This window comes from Heteronotia binoei, chromosome 14, assembly GCF_032191835.1.
Source record: "Heteronotia binoei isolate CCM8104 ecotype False Entrance Well chromosome 14, APGP_CSIRO_Hbin_v1, whole genome shotgun sequence".
In the NCBI taxonomy this organism is placed as follows: Eukaryota; Metazoa; Chordata; class Lepidosauria; order Squamata; family Gekkonidae; genus Heteronotia; species Heteronotia binoei.
The window spans coordinates 37,561,554-37,583,206 of NC_083236.1; the positions used below are offsets into that span (position 1 = coordinate 37,561,554).

General features: G+C 44.3%; 1 protein-coding gene across 1 annotated transcript in view; it reads right to left on the reverse strand.

Annotated features, from left to right (window-relative positions):
• WWOX (WW domain containing oxidoreductase) overlaps positions 1–21,653 on the reverse strand; it is a 778,310-nt gene that overhangs the window by 26,849 nt on the left and 729,808 nt on the right. The window lies entirely within an intron of this gene.

The window sequence follows — 21,653 nt, forward strand, 5'->3', positions numbered from 1 at the left end:
CATAGATATTTATGAGCACCTGATATTTGCCAGACAGAAATTACATAAAGGAGTTGCTGGACAGGGTAGGAGGCATTCTAGTTCTTCAGCTATTATCTCTAAGTAGAAACAAAGTCCATTCCAAACAGTGAATCTGTTACACAAGGCTTACACTGGTATCGTGCCTGACAACCTTTGACCAGAGCTACTGAGAGCCATTATGGGTCTCTGGACAACAGTTCTTTGTAAAGTCCCCTCAATGCACCCAAACATCACATGAAAATGTTGCAAGACATCCATGATTCTGTAGGCCCCTAGGGTCACCCCAGACAGTGGAATTATGTCTCCCTTAAACACCCACAGTAGCTCAGCCTTGTACTTCTCAGACAAAATAAAAACTTACTACAATGAATTGAGTTCTGCTGAATGTTCTTAGAGGACAGCTTTTAACAAGTTTGTTTTTTTTAAAGCTTTCAGATGTAGACCTATACCTGGCTTTGTGTCAAATGAGAACCAAGTAAGAAATGGAAAGAACAAAGAAACCCACAGGAAGCAGAACAAATTTGTTGGGACTGGACTGGAAAGTACAGAAGAGGCTGAGTTCTTGATGACTCATGAAAGTTTCAGTCCCAGATCATTAAAAAAGGTGGCATTCTCCTTGCTGAGGTAGATTTACCAGCTGATATCAAGATGTTTACGGTTAGACTAATTGGCAGATTAATTACTTTGCTTCAGGAGGATTGAGAGACTTTGTAACATACAACCTGAAGAGGAATAGAATGATCTTCTTTGGTAAAAAATCTTTAACATTAAAAACATTCAAAGTAGATATGTGGCAGGACAGATGAGAGTAGCACTGGTTGTCTTGTTCACCTCTTTTCAGCATAATTCATAAGCCATAGCAGGTGACAGAGTGAGCTGACTGGTGTCAAATTCACTAGTCTTATACCCTCCACTCCCATGTTAAAGGGATCCTCCCTTCCCATCTATGTACACCCAAACCTCCTGTATGCTAGGGTTTCCCAACACTGCCTTGACAAATGCCATGAGATTTTGGGGACAGTGCCTAGGGAAGATGGGGTTTGAAAATGATATGATGTTCCTCCAGGCAACACTCTAGAGTACCTTCCTTAGTCTGCATGGTATTTACCATCAAGATTAGAGAAAATCCCCAGAGTGTCACTATGTGGAGGCCATTTTTTTCTCTTGCTCCTCAGTTCCTCAAAGATGGGAAATTGGAGCTGGGGGCTGATAATTCCCCACATTGAACAGGTAAACTGGAGGCCTACTCTGTCCATGCATCCTTCCAGTCCTAGATTGTGCCTATAATGCAAGAATATGTGGAGAGGAGACAAAGTGGTCACTGGGCACAACTCTGATTGGGTACAAATGACAGGGCCGAGAGAGACTACACCTTTTGGCTTGAACAGGGCTACTTGGGTAGTCTGTTGAGGAGAGGAGAGGAGAGGAGAGGAGAGGAGAGGAGAGGAGAGGAGAGGAGAGGAGAGGAGAGGAGAGGAGAGGAGAGGAGAGGAGGAGTCAGGCCAAAGGACTTGGCCAGCATTTGTTCTTCTCTCCAAACTGGGAAGGAGCAGAAAGAAATATTGGCTTATTGTAAAGCAACAGTTCACCATGCCCACTGCTAGTAGTGACCCCATGTATCTAGGAGCTCAGTACCACTAACAGCAACAGGCTGGGGTACAGAATTCCAGGGTGCTTGAAAATGTATGTAGCTCCTCCTGTGAAGGATCTTTTGTGTGTGCTTGTGAATGCAGGGATGAAATCTTTGCCACAAGGCCTGTAGTGGTTCTCGACAACTTTTCCTTTGGTTTCCCTGTCCTTCTCTAGTTCATTTGTTGGGAACAGTGGATGTGGTGGACAGGGAGACAGAGAGACTGTTTAGGGCTTAGAGACAGAGAAAGACTTCAAACCACCCTCACCATGGATTTCTGTTTGCAAGCCAAGGGATAAAGGTCCAGTTCTTCTCTCCAAAACAGCTTGGTCCTATGCATATTGCTCTGAAGTAGGACCCAGTGAGTTCAATGGTGTTTACTCCCACACAAACACACACTGGATCACATCCTTAATGTTCTAGAAATCCCAAGCAAGGTTTTGAGATAGCCAAAATCCTGAGGCTTGTTCCCAGAGAATCCCAGCTAAGGAGAAATTATCAGACAGGGTTTTAATTTTTCTTTGTTCTAAATTTAAATAAAACATCTTGGAAGGATAGTGGTAAGAGCTCAAAAGCTACACTGGTCTTTAAAAGTGTCCTATCATACATACCAAGTATCCTAGAGCTCCCACAAACAAGGTCTGGGTAATATACTGTAGCAACTCATCATGTGAGATAGTTGGTCTCGCTCTTTAATCAATCAAAATGCATGAAGTGTGACTCCTACGCTCAGTCATGCTGAGGTCTAGAACACCATTGATGGGCATTACCTTTAAATCACTCCCCACCAACAGTATTGGCAATGTGCCTGTCACATACATCCAGGGGCTTTTGAAGAGAAAGAAACTGCTCTCTAATGCTGACGTACAAACTGCTGAGAGAGGTGGGAAAGGGAAATTTCACATTCCTTCCCCCTCTGTATGTTTTATGAGATGAAATCCAATCTTGACAGAAACCAATGAAATATAATGCCCATTTATTTCAGCTGAGTTAGGAAAGTCCCTCAACGGGACCTAATATCTACACTTAAGAGATGCAGGTATGTAAGTATGCCTGGAGGTCAAAGCCTTTACTCCGAATCCCCATAGGGGAAGTGGTTGGCTGAAATTATCATCTGGTGAGAGAAATGGACACTACATATGTTCATATAGTTGTACCCAGGTTGGTCTGCAGAAGAAGAACAAGATTTGAGGCTAGTAGCACCTTAACGATCATCAAGATCTCCAGTTTATACAGTTCTGAGAGTCAAAACTCCCTTTCTCATTGAAAGCTCCCTTCCCTATGTGACAAAGGCCACACCCAGGGCTCTTTTGTAGAAAAAGCCCAACAGGAACTCATTTGCATATTAGGTCATGCCCCCCCCCGATGTCACCATTGTTTCACACAGGACTTTTTGTACAATAAAGGCCCAGCAGGAACTCATTTGCATATCAGGCCATACTTTCTGACATCACCATTGTTTCACCCATGGCTTTTTTGTAGGAAAAGCCCAGCATAAATTCATTTGCATATCAGGCCACATTCCCTGATGTCAAGCCAACTGGAACTGCGTTGCTGTGTGTTCCTGCTCAAAAAAAGCCCTGGCCACAACAAATCTTCTCCTTCCCTCCCCTTCTCCATTGGCCCTTTCGCCATTGGCCCCTCACAGCCTGCCCATAACCACCTCTGCTTCTCAGTTGCCTTGAAAGACCCTTGGTGGGAATTGCCATTAAGTCAATTGCGATTTTACTGCACACATGCACGTATGCATCGTGCCTTATAGCTGAGCTACAAAAGAATCATCCATATGGTGTGACAACTGGGTGCATCTTCTGTAGATATTAACATTTGCTATGAAGATGTGAGGCAGACCAGCAGTATGAGGTCTGCTCACAATGGCAGAGAAGCTCCAAGGACTTTCCAAGGGCAAGGGTTTTTCTCAGCTCTACTAGTTGAAATCTGACAACAGAAAACGGCAAGGGCCTTTTGAATGCCAAGCTTGTGCCTCGGCAGTGAAATTTGTAACAATGGAAAGAGTTTCCCACCAGAACAATAGAAAGTTATGACGATTATTATTAAGCATTTAATCAGCTCCCATGGTGCACTAAGCCCTGTAACTTACCAAACATCATGTTAGGCCTCAATAGAATTCAAGCAGCAATTGCTACACACATCCAACTTTGACACCTAATGAAAAGAGATGCACGGGACAAATTCGGCCATACGCTAATTAGGCAAATGTTACATATTATTTGTAAGCATATTTTTGCTGAAACGTTCATTCTTATTGTCTGCTACCAGACCTGTTTGGAAGGTTAATGTTATTTTGGAAGAATATTTATGTTTTCGGCAATAGAAAAAACCTGATACCTAAGAAATATTTTCCACCTGCAGCTATCTGTCAACCATCCCACACAAGCTTTGAAAGCTTTCCACTATCTGTCAAAACACAGGTTTTGATGCAATAAAGACTATAATTATTGAGCATTTACGGGAAATAATATTTTCCCTCTGGTACGTGTTATAACGATTGTTAACATGCGAGCTTGAATGCTAATGCAAAGAAGGAGGGGGAAAACGCCACCTATGCGCGTCTAAAAACAGAAGAGACCTTTTTTGAATACTGATGCAAAGAACAGAATAATAAACGAGGAAGATCAGATTGGAAACCCAACTTGAAAAGCAAGTGTCAATCAAACAGAGGGTTTTCTTTTTTCCTTCTTTCTGTCTTTCTTTCTTCCTTTTTTTTTTTTTTAAACAGAAGCAACGCTGATTTGAAATAGGGCTTTGAAACAAAGCTGGCAATTAAGTTCCTGGATATAAACAGCACATCTTTTGTGTTTGGGGGGGGGGGGGGAATGATCCTCTTTTGCGACCAAAATACAAGCCTACGAGATGTGCGGAGTAAACAATGCGAAGCCAGCATCCAAACAGCTCCGTAAATGCCGTCCCGACAGATGGCTTGGGCCGACTGAATTACTATATAAACATCTCATGGAAAGTTTGATTTTATAAGTGGGAAAAGGAGAATCAAGGCAAACAAAAGGCAAAGAGCTGAAAGAGATCTTCGATTGGCAATTTGTAACTTTCTCCGCTGAATTGGCAGAGGTGTTGCTCCTTTGCCGTGCATTTCCTTTCAGGGAAGAATTCAGAACAGCTTTGAAAGGAAGTGCTTCTTGAACAAGGAAAGCTTTTTTTATTTGCATGCGCCACAGTGTAAAGGATATAGGCTTAAGAGAGGCATTTTAAAAAGTAAAATATAAGACTAAAATGCAACATTGGCATGTTGCTCATTATTATAAAGCTGATACTACTTGGTATGAATTTGTCATGAACTGAACTTGGAGGCCTCAGGCCGCACTCCAACATAAACCATGATTTGTTTGAATGATGGTTTGTGCAACAAACTAGATGGAAGAAATAAACCACAGTTTGTACTTCTCGCCTGCTACTTGCCTGTTACTCCATTGTCTCCTTCCTGGAAACACACCCACCTTAAAAAGCTGTCACCAAGGGGATGCTAGTTAACAAACTCATTCAGATCTCATAACAACCCAGAATTGTTACAAACCAACATTAAGAAACCAGCTACACACTCTAGTTTAAAATACCATTTTGGTACCAATCAACAAATCTTGGGTTTTGTTACACCCTCTACATTTAGGTGCTTGGGATATGATTTAATAATTAAGAAAATCCATATTTTCAGAGAAGCTTCTTTGAAAGACTGGTTTTCTGCGGTGGTGGGAAGTGCCGTCAAATCACAGCTGCTTTATAGGCAAACCTACTTCGACTTCAAGGCAAGAGACATTCAGAGGTGGTTTGCCATTGCCTGTCTCCACATCATGATCCTGGTACTCCATGGAGATCCCCTATCCAAATATTAGCCAGGGCCGACCCTGCTTAGCTTACTGCTACTGAAAATCTAACACTTTCACCATTTTGTCCCACCCCACCCCGGTCACACTAGTGGATTCCTTGCAATGCTAATGCAATGTTGTAAAAATTCACTGGTGATACACTTGATACAACATACTTCTTCCCAGGAAGGAAGAAAGACAAGAAGGGACCACAACACATTTATTGACATGTCCACTGGGCCACTGAGGATGCTAACTGGATGAGAGTCTAGGGCTCATAGCTGTCTGTTGAGACCATCTCAGTTCAAGTCTGAAAGAGCTCCCTATTTCCTTTTTTTACAAGGAGACAATAAATGTCAAGCAATCTTTACGGAAGAAGTACCTTCCCCGGCCTCTGTTTGCTGGGTCACAGGATTTGGGCTGCACGTTAAGGTTGTAATGGGTGAGGGTTAATGGGAAATGGTTAGTCCATCTGAATTAATGGGCAAACATATATACAGAATGCAAATGGCACCATTAATGGATAAATGATGTCCTTTCCAGGCTGTGCATTCTGGTTATTGTTAGATCATGTTAGCTTGATGGATTGGACTATCTGATAGACTCATATATAACTATATTGTTAAGGACAGCTTAGAAGTGGACATTCCAGAGCAGATTCTCACATGTGCACTTAGGGCTGCACCATTAAGTGGTAATTTGTATATGTGAACGAGCCATTACTGATAGCACTTTAAAGAGTGGTGTGTTGGCTAGAGTTTTAAAATTGAATTGGGGCAACCAGGGCTCAACCCCCATTCAGCAACACTGCTTACTGGATGGCCATAAGCGAAAGACAGTCTCTCAGGTCTAACTTTACATCACAACATAAAATAGGGACAATCTCATGAGTGCTTTGTGAGAGCAACAAAAGAAGGGTGAGTTCAAGTGTGATAAACTAAAACACTCCCCCTTCAGATAACAAAAAGAGGATTAAAAATCAATACCAACTCAAACCAAATCACAAAACATAGGACGCATTGGACTGCAATTGACCTGCCATAATAATTATAATATTTTTGCATGTTTATAGCACTCTTATGAATGCAAAGTACTTCATATACATTAGAGAGACACAGTTCTTACAGCAACCCTGTAAGGTAAATGGGGAGGGGGCACGGCTCAGTGTTGGAGCATACGCTTAACATGCAGAAAGGTCCCAGGTTGGACTGTAACTCTGCTTAGTCTTGAAGCCTCTGTGTTCCAAACCAATTCTCACCCAAGTGATGGACACAAACTTTTAAGTTAGCCAGCTGTCTCTAGGCTCACTGTAAGATCTCTTTTGGTTAATCATAAGTCCACACACACAGATTTTGTCAGAAATGCCTGCCTCTTCCCAAGAAAACCCAACTAAAGGTTCCTCATTTTGACCCAGGTCAGAGTCAAGCTGTCGAAATGTCACAGATTGCTGCACACCAAAACCTAGCCATGAAGCACACAATGGTGATTATTATTCTATGGGGTGCACGTCCGCTGCATGATCCATGTCAATTGTATAACAGGCAAAGCCCCCTGGAATTAATATCTGATAAAGAAATAAACCTGTTAACGGGATAGATTTACAGTATTCAAATTACTATCGATCTCTTTGGCAGGACGACTAATAAAATCCTTCCTCACGTGACCTTCCACCTTGTGCGTGTTTAAGCAAATTATCTCTAAATAAACAAGAGGGCAGCAACCTCAAGAAAATATTAAACTGTAAACTACAGGAAGCCTTTATTCCCTTTAGGGATTTACACTAAAAGCTAGTGCAAGCCAATCAAAACCAGATTTAAGTGGTCTTCAACAAGTCGGGGGGGGGGGGGAGGAAGCTTGGCTAAAATATATCATGGTCATTTCAAGGTTTTCTTGAAGACAGGAGAATCTTGGTCTGCAAGGGACTGGCATCATTCAGTACAAGCCTAGGTAGAGTTATATCCTTCCAAATTCATTGAATGCAATGGACTTAGAGGGGTGTAACTCTGCTAAGCATTCTACTGACAGCTACCCATCTCTGAGTTCCATTTTAATATCATTGCATGCAGGGCAGGATCCACTCTACTCCCAATGGAGGATCCACTCTACTCCCAAAATCCTGGTGATCCTGTTTCTTTGAAATGATTGCCCTACAGGTTCAGTTGGGAATCCTAAGTACTGCTATAGGTTTTGAGGGTCACTCCAGGGTTCAACTGGCACCCTTTCTCACTCTCTGCAAAGTTGTGGTTTACTGTTTAAAATGGCTTAACTAGCCATCCCTGTCTGGTTTGGTGTAGTGGTTAAGAGTGGCAGACTAATCTAGAGAACTGAGTTTGATTCCCCAATCTTCCACATACAGCTACTGGGTGACCTTGGGTCAGCCACAGTTCTCTCAGAGCTGCAGTTCCCTTAGAGGAAATAAAAACTTTGGGGGGTGGAAAAAGTGAAGGTAATCTATGGAGATAGGCAAGAGGTTGACACACGACTGTTTCTGTTGTGTGCCCAGGTCTGTTACCCTGCATCTGACATTTGGATCCAAAAGTATCCCTCTACCACAGGACAATTCTTTCAAAGCCAGAAGATATTCTTCTACTCAAGGGAGGGAGAGTTGTCTACTTGAGGTCAGCATTGTACCAGGAGTGGGGCAGCCCCTTTGGATCCAATACCCCAACAGCTCATGTTCTTAAGATAAAACAAGGTAACTGTTCTACCATGACCAAATGTTGGTGTACATGGATATCTGTGTGAAGTTCATTGCCCCTTTGCTTCAGTCTTACCCTGGATGTTCAGATAAATAACGCACAGAGAGTCTTCTGAAAAGGACTAACTCTCAAACAACTGTTAACTGTGCAAAATTTTTCGCAGCTGCTTACAGAACACACCAGAGATCTACAGCAACAAGGTATTTGTTTTATTTCAGGACAAAATAGTGTTTTTGTCTAGTTTTATATTATTTCCTTCGATTGATATCTCTTTGTTTTATTCTGATCTATGATCGTAATAAATATCTTGATCTTGACAAAATATTGGATTGTGTCCACTTCCACTGGGGACGGGGGTTGCAGGTTTCACTCTCTCACACTTTGAATCAAGTTGATCTTGTTTCTTTTTAAATAAACCACCACCAATTAACACAGCCTTGAATCTGGTTTTTAGCTCTTCTTTAAACTGCTGCAGCGCACAAAAAAAAAAATCACAATAAACAACATGAATAATTACAGTCATCAGTGGGAGTTCAAAGGCAAGAGAGTGTCAGATACATTGTGGATGTGATTGTATCACCTTGCATAGAGAAATCTCAGGTGGTGTGTGAAAAGTATTGAACGAGATGGATCATATTCAACAACAGAAAATACAAGCAACACTGTTGGGTCTTTCTTTTTTTCCAGAGTGACTTTAATCAGACAAGTGACTGACAGATTTTTATAAAGATAGACACAGGGTACTGTCTGCAGGAGATGAGTAAAGGAAGGAAAGTGAGCCAATTTCAGAGCAATCCGGAATTATGATTATGGGCAAAATCACCAACAGAAAACCTGGTTGTGCAACTATTCTGTACACTAGTAAATGTTACTCATGAAAGTAAATGAAGGCATCTGTTTCTACTGCTCTGCTTTTTTGCCATCTGTGACTCTAAGAAATGCAATTTGTTGCCATGGGACTACCAGCCAATTTAAACACAACTTTTCCTTAAAACACAAATCACGCCATTGACAGCAGAATGGAAGACACAACAGTCCTTGCTTTCTTAAGGTTAAAGAAGGTAGTCTTAGAGAATCACATGACACTTGTTTGCATGTCTGGTCCCTGGAAGGAGGATGCAAAACTCTTGAGCAATAGGATGATTGGACTACCAGCAGGTCCGTAGTCACAGTGGGGCCCGGGGGGGCACGGCCTTTCCACCCAATCCCCACTTCCACCTGTGTGGCCCTCCTTTCCCCACTGCTCTCCCTGCGGCCCCGTTTTTGCTGCTGTCACTGCTCACCCTGGGCTCTTCCCACCTTGTTCCTGCCTCCCCCACTCTCGCCGCAGCCCTGTTTTTGCTGCTGCCACTCTCCCCAGGCTCTTCCCTGCCTCCCCCGCTCTCCCCGCAGCCCCGTTTTTGCTGCTGTTGCTCTCCCTGGGATCTTTCCTGTCTCCCCCGCTCTCCCCACAGCCCCGTTTTTGCTGCCACAGCACTTCCTGGGCTCTTCCCTGCCTCCCAAGCTCTCCCCGCAGCCCTGTTTTCACTGCTGCTGCTCTCCTCGAGCTCTTCCCTGCCTCCTAAGCTCTCCCTGCAGCCCCGTTTTCACTGCCGCCAGTCTCTTCCCTGCTTCCCAAGTTCTCCTCGCAGCCCCGTTTTCACTGTCGCCGCTCTCTCTGGGCTCTTCCCTGCCTCCCCGCAGCCCCATTTTCACCACCACCGCTCTCCCTGAGCTTTTCCCTGCCTCCTAAGCTCTCCTCACAGCCCCATTTTCGCCACTGCCGCTCTCCCACCCCCAAGAGCGTGAGAGAGAGAGAGCTGGGGCCCGGAGGCTGGCTGCTGGAAGAAGCTGCCAAGATTCCACGCCCCCCCCACCCAATATTTTATGTCCTGCCCCCCCCCCCCAACATTTCTGCCTACAGGGCTGACTACCAGAGAGGTCACCTGATAAGAAGACTGGATTTACTATTGTGTTAATAACCTTTTAGAGCAGGGCCTTCATGGTAATGTAATTGGCATGGAGTCTCCTCCATCTTCCTTTCTTCGCACTTGGGTCCTATAGCTCATGAGTAAAATCACATCATCACATGAAATGGTAGAAGCAAGTAGTAATGCGGTCCTATGCACCCTTTGCTGGGAGTAAGCTCTAGTGAATAAAAGGGGCATTACTTTTGAGTAGACCAGCTTAGGGTTGCTCCCTTTGATATTTACATTTCAAATCACTGGATTTTATGAAAGATCTTAATTATAGCACCATAATCTTAGGTCTAATGTAATTTTAATGATTTTAAGGATGATTTTATAATTGAAATTGTATGTGAATTTATAATTGATTGCACATGGTTTTATTGTATACTGTATTTACATGCTGTGAGCCGCCCTGAGCCTGCTTGCGGGGAGGGTGGGATACAAATAAAAAGTTATTATTATATTATTATTATTATTACATTTAAAAATAAAATAAACATCTTGTGGTTTTATGTTCTCTAGCAAAGATTGTCCTGTCCAAGGGCTCTCTGGACAGGCTAATTTGTGTATTTCTACTGCTTCCACTTTTTAAAAAATCTGCTCCAGACAGGCAAACCCCACAAAACTGAAGAAGCAGTGAAAAGTTCTTCCTGTCTCACCATTTTCCTCATTCCAGGAAATGGGCCTCTTGCCTTGTTTATTATTTACTCATGAGATTTTGTAGCCCACTTTTCATTCAAACCTGACTCACAAAGTTAGAAGAAGACGACAATGACATACGAATGGCAATTAAATTTTTGCACAAATCTTTCTTTGGGAGGATATTCTCAGTTAGATATGCCAAAGCCATGCTTGGTACAAAGTTTCCCTCCAATCAAGGTTTACGATTGCTCAGGAGTTGGTTCAGGGCCTTTGTTTTGGGCTCTAGAGAATCAGCTCCAAGTCTTGACCTTGGAGGCCATGCAGACAGGGCTGGCAATCCCAGCTTTGGAAATTCCAGGAGAATCAAGGATGGTGACTGGGGAGGGTGGTTTTTGAGGTAGGGAGGGAGCTCGGCAGAGATGTGGTCATAACAGTCTGCCCTTGGAAGTGGCTGTTTCCCTCAGGGGAACTGACTGGGGTAGTTTGGAGATCAATTGCAATTTCAGGAGATTTCCAGGCCCCACCTGGAGCTGGCAACTAAATGTAGAGAGAACCTATACCCTTAACTTGCTTTTAAAGGGAGAGCTTCTGCTGTCTTGTTTTGAAGACAAAATGGTGGGTCCAAGCATCCAAGTGGAAGAGCTGCTTACATCGCAGGAAGGGTGCTTTGTCTTTAGGGAGGCTTAAAACCTTGCTCATTGTAATAGGAGGGTCTACCTCACTAGAAGGAAGAGGCTTATGTAGGAATATGTATGACTCACTGCACATTTTGAAAGATGGATGGTTGTGGCAAGTATGGCTGGCATGTGGACATGCGAGAGCTCCCAGGACTGAAAGGCATCACATTATTTCTGGGTGCGCAGGGGCTGGGAGAGTTCTTCCAGCCCCTGCATGGCCAGAAACAATGGCACTTGCAGTCCTGGGGACTGAAAGACACCATGTTGTTTCTGGACGTGCAGGGTCTGGGAGAGTTCTTCCAGCCCCTGCGAAGCCAGAAATGATGGCACTTGCAGTCCTGGGGAGCTCTCCGAACTCGGAGAGTGCCGGAGACTGAAAGGCGCCGTGTTGTTTCTGGGTGCATAGGGGTTGGGAGAGTTCTTCCGGCCCCTGTGCACCCAAAAACAACATCCCCCCCCCAAGAGCTGCTACCCGAGGCAATTGCCGAATGTTGCCTTATGGATAATGTGACGGAACCAGCCTGATTCTGCCTTCAGACCCGGTCCCGTCAACTCCCTATTGAGTCGCCAACTCCTGGAGGGAGCTATTTCTCCTCCGGCCACCTGGGCTCGCTGCCACCACCTGCTCAGTCTAGGGGTTCAGATTGAGAGGAACAGGACTCCCAATCCCCCTCTCCAGCTATGAGGCCAGGCCTCAAGGTCCTCTGCCACCCTGTACTTGGGTATCACAGAGACCACAGCACTTCTTCGGGGAACCCCTGGAGGATTGGCACCTTATCCAACTGCATGCCTCTCCCCTTCCTCAGGGCCCCCTTCATAAAGCAGCGTGGTCTAAGCGGTTGGGGATCTATGTGGTACAGAGTTTGACTGCCAGCATTCAAAACAGTAAAAATGTTTAATAAGAAGAGAAAGAAAAAAATAAAAACAAAAACAGTTACATGTAAAAGTTTAGCACAGCACCTGAACAGCAACAAGAAGGACAAATAAAAGGTGGATTTAAATGCATCCTCTCGTCCCTGGTGTAAACTAGCCCTACCTTGTGAATTGCTGCCTGGGGGCCACTCCGCCTCTCCCACGGGCAGGAGCCCACAGGCTGGCAACCTCTCTCCCTGAGCGCCAGCTGAGAACTGGCCTTTTCCCGCCTAACTCAAATAAATAAAACAAAAGAACTTCCTGTCCCTCTAGGAGGCTTTCCCCCTAGAGTTGCTGGTTTAACTCCAGAAGGGGGGAGGCAATGAGGGGAAGGCTAAAGAACTTCCTGCCCCTCTAGGAGGCTTTCCCCCTAGAGGTGCTGGTTTAACTCTGGAAGGGAGGAAGGGATGAAGGGAGGCTAGGCCAAAGCCTGCTTTAGTAGTTTAATGTTCCCTTCCAACGAAGCACCAACATTAACTAAGATGGCGTTCCTCCACAGATGCTCTGGCTCTGGTGGCAAGGTGAGCAGTGGTGAGGGAAGAGGAGAAGGCTCCAAGACGAACCCAAAGTCAAAATAAGTGTCTTTGAGAGTGAGAGTTTGAGAAGTGCTGTTATGGAGCATTGGGTGATATCTGGGAAATATGGCAGCCTTATCTTCAATTCATTCCTGTCCAGACATACAGTGATATATTTATTTACTCACTTACTTCATTTCTCCCTAATGCAGACTCAAAGTAGCTTACATCATTCTCCTCTCCTCCATTTTAGCCTCACAGCAACTCTGTGAGGCAGGTTAGACTGAGAGTGTGTGACCAGCCCAAGGCCACCCAGGAAGCTGCCATGGCAGAGTGGGGATTTGAACATGGATCTCCCAGATCCTAGACCTACACTCTAATCACTACACCACACTGGGTCACTGACAATGTGCACTTGCTGCCACAAGGTTTCATGGGGCACATCCCCACCAAATGTCAAGCCCAGCCCACCATGATCGTTCGCTAGGAGTCTGAATTCAACTAGAAGGACTTGCAAAAGTGCCCTTTCCTACCCCCCCCCCCACACACAATTATGCCTGTCGGCTCGAATCGAAGCATGTCACCAGGATCTCTGAATGCTGATGCCAGCCCAGGCTCAACTCACCAAAGAGAACTCAGAACTCAGAGGTGGGCAGAAGCTACATCCAGAACATTGCTTACAGTGAAGTAAGCATACCAGCTCGATGTGGGCTGGCATTAATGGGTTAGCAGAGTCATTGTGAATCACTCCTCCCTCCCTCCTTCCAACTCTTTAAGAGAAATACACAGGTGAATTGATTAGTGGTAGTGGCATTGATTAGATGCTGGACTGGGGGCAGGGGAAGCTAAGGCAGATGGGAATAACATTATAAAAGCTTTTGCTGGGGCTGCTTTCATTAGACTGAATCAGTGGAGAAGCACAGTGACACTAAGAGGCTGGAGGCAGTCCAGGACAGGCTGCCCTTTGGGATGAAATACACACACACACACACAACTTTTTTGGCTCTTGGTGCTATAGCAGATCTCCAGAGCCTGCAGGTGTTTTGAGACTCCATTTCAGTCTTAAGTTATGAAATTCCTGGAGATTTGGGAATGGAATGTGGGGAAGACAGGGTTTGGGGAGAGGAGGGATCTCAGCAAGCCCATAGCTAACCAGAGGCCCACGGGGCCTGGCCCCCTGTCAGGGTTTTTTTTTTTTTGCTTCTCACCCCCCATCCTGGGGCTGCCCCATCATCTCGGCAGGTTACAGTGCCATACAATCCAGCCTTCAAAACAACTGTTCTCTCTGGGCAAACTTATCTGTCATCTAGAGATCAGTTGGGATTCTGGGAAATATCCAGGCCCTCCATCTTGAGGTGGTAACTCTAGGCTTAACAGTTCTCTATACAGGTGGTTCAGTGGTATAGCATCTGCTTGGTAAGCAGACCAGTCCCCGAAAAAGGGTCCAGGCAAATAGGTGTGAAAAACCTCAGCTTGAGACCCTGGAGAGCTGCTGCCAGACTGAGTAGACAATACTGACTTTGATGGACCAAGGATCTGATTTAGTGTAAGGCAGCTTCATATGTTCATATGCCTTTTGTGTCTCTATTGTCCCCTCAAAAAAACTCCTTTCCTCAAAAATCTTTTTCCTTGGTCCCCTCCTAGGCACAAAAACACATCTACCACAAGCTCCAACAGAGGGCCAACCCCATAGGTTTATCCACACACGCACACAGGCATAAAAATGCTTTTCCTTTTGAAAAAAAGGGGGGGAGCAGGAGAATAAAAACACGCTGGAAAGCGCAAATGAGCGCAGTCCTTTAGCCGAGAAAATTTCCCCTGAAAGGGAAAGCAATGAGGCTAGGAGAAAAATAAATGATGTAGAAATGACAATCGCTCTTCAGTCAGGGCCCGTGACTGCTCTCGCCACTGATAAGATCCAGCATGTGTCAGTTGTCAAGTGTCTGTTGTCACACTTCAATGTGAACTCTACAGCAAAAAGGGGGGACAAGAGGCAGCGAAGGGGAAAATGGCACGGCTCAGAAGGACTTGTGCACACAGTGTGACTCCATTCCATTTTATATTCCAGAGGACTTTGTAGGTGATCCCAGGAATGCAATTATTCCCACCTAATAAAAGCAACATATGCTAAGACAATTAAAAGATTTTATTACGCACCTATTCATTGTGTTTTATTTTAGACAGGCGGGGGATGGGGAAAAGGAGATCTTTGGAAAGTAGATGCCAGCAAAATGAGGGGGGGGGGGAGGAAACATGAATTTTCAGTAATTGTTTTGCCCATTTGCATCAGGTAAACAGGGATTAAGGGAACTCCCATCTATTGCTTATGTTTTTTAACACAGAGACAACCTTCTTTCAAAGAACCCAGAGTGCTTTGCATGGCTCTCCATTTTATCCTTGCTACAGCCTGGGAGATGTGTGAGGTTGACTGTCAGTGACAGTCCCAAGGTCACCCAGAGAACTTCCATGGCACAGAGGAGTTTTGAACCTGGGTTTACCCATACTCAGGGCCAGCCCTAGACTGTCTGGCACCCTAGGCAAGGCTAACTTCTGGTGCCCCCCTGCACTGATAATGTCACCAAGTCCAATTTGGTGCCCCCAGAAGGCTGGTGCCCTAGGCAACTGCATAGTTTGCCTAGTGGCAAGACCATCCCTGCTCATACCTCCTCCAAAAACAAGGAACTATCTCACCCAGGAATGGTAAAACTAATAAGACACAACAGCCCTTTTCCTGACAATAATGATGTCAGAAATAGCATAAGAGAGTGAACTGAATGGCTCACTGGACCCAATTCAGCTTTCTCAAAGTGTGAGAACCGTGTCCAATTGTTGGGCGTTGTGTTGGAACCAGCCCAATTCTGCCTTCAGACTCAACCCTTTTGAGTTGCCAACTCCTGAAGATAGCTTATCTTCTTCCCGCCACTAGGGCACACTGCCACCACCTGCTCAGTTTAGGGGTTCCTGACTGAGAGGAACAGGACTCCCAATCCCCCTTGCCAATTCTGAGGCCTGGCCTCAAGGTCCTCTGCCAACTCAGCACGTGTTTAACACAGAGACCATAGTTCTTCTTTGGGAGACCCCTGGAGGATTGGCACCCTTGCCAACTGCATGTTTTTCCCCTTCCCTGGACTCTCCTCTTGCAGTAACGTGGTCTAAGGTGGTTGGGGAAACTATGTGGTACAGAGGAACTACCTTTTTAAACAGACAAAATATTTATTTAAAACATACAACTATATACAGGCATTTTAAAATAGTGAACAGAAGAAATAAATCGAACTAGGGAAAAAATGCTCCTTCTTTCCCTATTATACCATACTTGCCCTGACCATACCATCCAGCACCGACAGACTCACCAACCCAATTGACTGAACTCAAAGCCCAACTCAAACTGAAGGCTTCCCGCCAGAAATCACTAACATAAAACCCAGTTCCCACCCAGGAATTGGTTTTCCCTCCTGCAGCCTTCTGGGAAACCAACCTGAAAGACTTCCCACCTCTCTAGGAGGCCTCCTCAGAATTGCTGCTTCCAGACAGAAGGAGAGGGGGAAGGAGGAAGAGACTAGACCCCAAAGCCTGCCTCCAGTTTGATGGCCTCTTCCTGCCAACTCCCAGATAACCATAGCCTAAAATGCCATTTCTCCACAGACGTTACCAGGAATTTTCTGTAGAAAAAGCCCAGCAAGAACTCCCTGATGCCAAGCCAGCCGGAACTATGTTCCTCTGCATTCCTCCTCCAAAAAAAGCTCTGGGTGTCGTTAAAGGGCCTGCCCCCTTGTAGCTTTCTGGTAATAGTAATACCACCACATAGCATTGACATAGCACTTTTCCTGTTCAGAAAATATAATGAATATGAGCTTGCTGCAATCCTTGAAACAGCCCCATAACGTTGGCAAGAATTATTAGCCTCATAACACAGATGTGGATGGGGGCACTGAAGGTATGAGAGGGAGACTTGTCCAAGGGTGCCTAGTGAGTTTGTGGTGGAGCTTTCATGTGACTCAGAAACCTTCCAAACTACAGGTCATCTCTTAGACGCTACACTACACCAGTTGCCATCTGGTAGCTCCAATCTCTCTCCTCCTCCTCTTTCTTCAGCTCCCTCTGCAAGCCACTTGACAGCTTTGGTTCTCACCCCCATCTGAAATTAGTGATGTGTGAAGTTATTAGAGTGTCAGGTCAGGAACTGGAAGATCCAGCTCCAAATCCCTACTTCACATATGGGTACATATGAAGCTGCCTTATACTGAATCAGACCCTCGGTCCATCAAAGTCAGTATTGTCTACTCAGACTGGCAGCAGCTCTCCAGAGTCTCAAGCTGAGGTTTTTCATGCCTTCTTGCCTGGACCTTAGTTGGCGATGCTGGAGATTGAACTTGGGACCTTCTGCTCACCATGTGTCACAGTCTAGGTGCAAGCCGAACCAAAGTGCAAAGTCAAGATTCAGTCCAGAACAGCAGTTACCAGAAAGCAGAGTCCAATTCAGAGCATAGTCCAGAAAGCCAGGGCAAACAATCCAATGTTATATACAAAAGCAAACAGGTCTCATATCCCGTGTTCCCTCTAAGCTGAGATAGTGTGAGCTGGCTCACAGTTTTTTAGTCTCCAGCTCACACATTTTTCTCTTAGCTCAGGAAAAATAGCCCCAGAGCAAACTAATTTATACTGTAGCCAAAGCACTCACTCACAACTTTAATGCCAATAGCTCATGAAGTAGAATTTTTGCTCACAAGACTCCACAGAGTCACATTCATGTCCAAAGCCAGTCCAGAGGTAAGTGGAGCAGAATCACTCTGATCACAGAGTCCACCGTGACTTCCAAACTGAGCAGTCTCCCTTGACTGGCTTTTATAGGCACCTGCTGGAAGGTCTTACTTGCAATCAAATGTTTGGGAGTAACCCTGCAGCTACTCATCATCAGCAAGCATCTGGTGTCTGGCCTGGAGACATGCGCTTTGTCTTCTTTCCTGAAGCTCCATTCTAAGGCTTTTTCTCCAGCACTCAAAGGGTGTGGGTAAAACTGGAGGGCTGCTAATGACCACCTGGGTTTCCTCCGTTGGAAAGGGGCTGGAAGGTTCTGGTGGCTCTGCATCAGTTGTCCACTGTGAACTTTGACAAGCTTGCATCATCTTCTTGCTTCCTGGCTTTTGCTGCTTCTCTCCTGAGCCTTGGCACCATGGAAGCCTGCTGGGTGCCTTTGATCCAGCCTAATCTGACTCTCAGCCCAATCTACCTCACAAGACTGTCGTGAGACCAAAATGGAAGAGAGGAGAATGATGTAAGCTGCTTTGGGTCTCCACTGGGAAGAAAGCTGGGTATAAACAAAGTAAACAAACAAATAAAAGAAGCTGAACTAAGTAGGATGCAACCACCTTTTCTCATGTTTGCCTCACACTAGTCTGGCCATCTCCTTATTACTTTCTTTAGTGTTGCCTTTTCACACAACATACACAGGTTGTGTCTGGAGTCATCACCCTAACACAGTCGCATGTGAGTTGTGTGTTCTCTTTAGTCCATGCATGTCCAGAGGCTGATCAAGACCAGGACCACAGTGCACATAGAGAAGCGGCTTCAACCTTCCCCTTACACCATTTCCCAGCCTGAAACATTCCCAGGTGGGTGCTAATTGTCCTGTGAGGAAAACACCTTTGTATCCTGGGAAACACTGTGGGTTTCTCCCAAAAGAATCTGCTTAGAATCAGGAATGTGCCAGGGACACTTAGGCCATACCATACCATACCAAACCTTTAATGGCATAATAGATTCAGATAAAAATACACAGAATATAAAAATTTAAACATTGGAGATAAAATCAAAATAAAACCGAGCTTACAGATACATTCAAACATGGTCAGAATTAAATTTAAGGATGTCAGCCAGAAATTTTGCCACAGCCTCACTAACCACCCCCTCAGTATCACTCAATAAATAATAACAGGGTGGCAGAATAGACAAATCTGGAGAAAAAGAAAGCTTGCCAAATAAATCTTTACGGAGGTTATGGTAAAAAGAACAATCAAGCAATATATGCTGGATTGAGTCAGGGGTATTCGCTCCACAGGAGCAAAGTCTGTCGGCTAAAGGGACTCGCTGATATCTCCCTGATGACTCCAGGGTTCTAGAAAGGATATCCATTATCGATTGACTACCAGCTAGGGAAGCCACAAGGAAGATCCACATCATCTCCTGGAACATTGCTGGGTGGAAGAGTAAAGCGAATGACTCAGATTTTTTGGACTTTTTGAAATCCTTTGATTGTGTCTTCCTTCAGGAAACATGGGCAGAAGACAGTTTTAGACTGACGGATTTTAAAGTTTTTAATCTCCCCGCTTATAGATCTCACTCTAAAGGTCGCAGTAAAGCAGGCATGGCTGCTTTGGTGAAATCCAGCTTACCATTTAAGGTGATCCTCTTGGATCCTTGCCCGCCAATTGCCCAGGCTTTATTGCTGTCCTCCCCAGCACTGACCCTAATCATGATTAATGTTTATTTAGCCCCTTCTAATGGTGAGCTGGAGTTTGATGCTGTCTGGGAGAAATTTTCTGACTATGTGACGTCTTTGTCTAGGAAATTCCATACTGCTCAGCTCATGATTTTTGGTGATTTTAATGCTCGGATAGGCAGTAACAATCAGAAATGGATCTCTCATTTTGGCTTTGAAGCGGTTGAATCCCCTCCACTACAACTATGTTTACCCCGTTGTTCTAAAGATACTTTAACCAATAAGGCGGGTCTTAGATTAATTGAATTCTGCATAGCGCACAATGTTATAATATTTAATGGTCTCTCCAAATTTCCAGCTGCAAATGACTTTACTTTTTTTTCCACAAGGGGTTGCAGTGTGATAGATTTTTGTGTGGGCTCACCCAACCTTCTGTCATCTATCGATAACTTTTACATCGATCCGCGCACAGAAAGTGACCACCTGCCCCTAACTCTATCCCTACGATTGGATCTGGAGGTTAATATGGTATCACCTTCCCAATCCATGAAGGCCCCTGAGAATGTTCTAAAAAAAATCAAGTGGTCCCCGGCCCTAGAAAGGGAGTTTTCTTCCCTCTTTGGCTCTGAAGCGCTATGCAGATTAAGGGATTCAATCATAAATTCCAATTCAGATGATTCAATCCTTTCAGGATTTTCATTATTAATTGATTATTGTAGTGCCAAAGCTAAACTGGTGATCTTGTCTAGGTCTAGTTTCTCCAGCTGGTTCGATACAGATTGTTTAGCTTGGGACACTTAGGCAATGCTGAGGCATTTTTCTTTCCTGGCCCTTTACTACTTTTTAGCAGAGCAGAGATTGTCCGATTTTAGAGCTGGAAGTTTGCCAAGCCCATCTAAGGTCCAAATCTATGTGTATATAAAAAGGCAGGAAGCAATTTTTAAAAAGGAAATGCTAATGAGCTTCCTGGGATTTCAGATTTTTAAAGCTCTTGTGATTGAATTTATTTCAATAATTCTTTCCGTACGGAATGGGAAAATGGGCCCAGCCTTTCAGGCAGCAGATACAGCAACACACAGAGGCAGATTCTGTAGCATGAACACTTTATCGCTGTGGTTATGAATGGGATACAACTTTGGAAAATCCATCAGTAAAAACAAATTATTCATCACTGTCCCAGTCACGATAGACACATGCCTTCTGAAGTTAATTTGAGCCCACCTTCTGCAGACGGTTGAGTTCTCCAGGTACAAAACCATTGTGATTATTAATTCTCATGACAAATGTGTTACTACTAGATTGAATGTTACTACTAGATTGAATTCAGTTTCTAACATTTAGGCAAGTGAAAAGAAAATGAACATTATTCACTGTTAATAATACATACCAAATCAAATTTAGATTACACAAATAAGATGTATTTAATTATGAAGGCATTTTGGTACCACCCCACTATGCCACAACAAGAAAGTGTTGACTTTGAAGGCTGAGGTTCAGATCCCCAATTTGTTCTTGGAACACATACATGAATGCATATTAAGTTGCTTTCTACTGAGTCAGACCCTTGGTCCATCAAGGTCAGTATTGTCTATTCAGACTGGCAGTAGCTCTCCAGGGTCTCAGGCTGAGGTCTTTCATATCATCTACTGCCTGGTCCTTTTAACTGGAGATGCTGGGGACTGAAAGTGAGACCTTCTGCCATGGCCCCTCCCTAAATATGAATATGGACCTGTCAACATGGACATACGTAAACTAAACCAAAAGCACTGGTTTCTATTTCCATATTATGAAATCTTGTAGTGTATTCCAGAAATAAACATACTGACTCACTAAAAAAAATTTTAAATTCACTTTTCTTGTCCATTTCCTAGAAATGTGAGCAACTAAGCCATCTTTAGCAGGCTTATGGCTTTCTAAGCCCATTGACTTCAATGGACCCTGAAGGGTGTTACTCTGCTTAAGATGGTACTGCAAGAGAAGGATGTCCCTAGTTCACTACGAATTGACTAAGTCAATGATAAATCAGCTCTAACACAGGCAGCCTAAAGGTAAGTAGTACAAAATGCATAAATGTAATACTTTTTCCTCCTTGTTTAGGGTAGAATGTATTCAAGCTTCCATAGCAATCATTAAGCAACAGTTAATTGCAAATCAAGCTGTTTTAAAGTCTGACGATACATCCATTGCGCTGTTTGAACTGTATCTGATGCCTTTGGGAGTAGAGATACTTAAAATCAAATATATAATAGGATAAACTGGAAGGAAGGAAGGAAGATCATGTCATTTCCTGACCTGGATGGCCCATACTAGTTCAATCTCATCAGAACTTG